Source organism: Propithecus coquereli, unplaced genomic scaffold (assembly GCF_000956105.1).
Source record: "Propithecus coquereli isolate 6110/MARCELLA unplaced genomic scaffold, Pcoq_1.0 Scaffold79, whole genome shotgun sequence".
In the NCBI taxonomy this organism is placed as follows: domain Eukaryota; kingdom Metazoa; phylum Chordata; class Mammalia; order Primates; family Indriidae; genus Propithecus; species Propithecus coquereli.
This window is the reverse complement of record NW_012154062.1, coordinates 452254-452769: the sequence shown is the minus strand read 5'-3', so window position 1 is coordinate 452769 and position 516 is coordinate 452254. Positions and strand designations below refer to the sequence as shown.

The 516-nt window shown below is 39.7% G+C and overlaps 1 protein-coding gene across 1 annotated transcript in view; it reads right to left on the bottom strand.

The window, feature by feature from the left end:
• VPS37A (vacuolar protein sorting 37 homolog A (S. cerevisiae)) overlaps positions 1 to 516 on the bottom strand; it is a 70538-nt gene that overhangs the window by 11554 nt on the left and 58468 nt on the right. The window lies entirely within an intron of this gene.

Sequence of the window (516 nt, the reverse complement as noted above, 5' to 3'; positions counted from 1 at the left end):
AAAAAAAAAATACATACATACATATATAAATAAATAAAAAACATGGGAGTAGCTTTGGGACCAAGCAGAGGGAAAGGCTGTAAGTACTCTCACAACAGTACGAAAGACTGAAGGGCCTCAAAGAAATTGTCAGCAGGAGCCTTATGGACCTCTGAGTAGATGGTCATGATAAGGGAAAACTCTGTATTAGTGGAAAGTTTACCAATGCTGCTGCTTACTAGTTACCTGAGGTTTGTTCTACCATTTTATGATGAATGCACAAGGGGCGGCTACCTTGTCTCTTTAATTCACTTGTACGCAGATCAAGAGGAATTGTTCTTGAGGAACACACCTGAGAAACCTCATCTGTACCTGAAGTTGATTTAGATGATGAAAGCCTGATTCTGTAATATGATGAACTTCAGAAGTTCCTGGGGGAGAGGCAGAATGCATTTTTGCACATAGGAAACAGGTGAATTCTTGTGACCAGAAGAACTATGACAGATTGTATTTTCCAAAATGGGCACAGCCAGATTT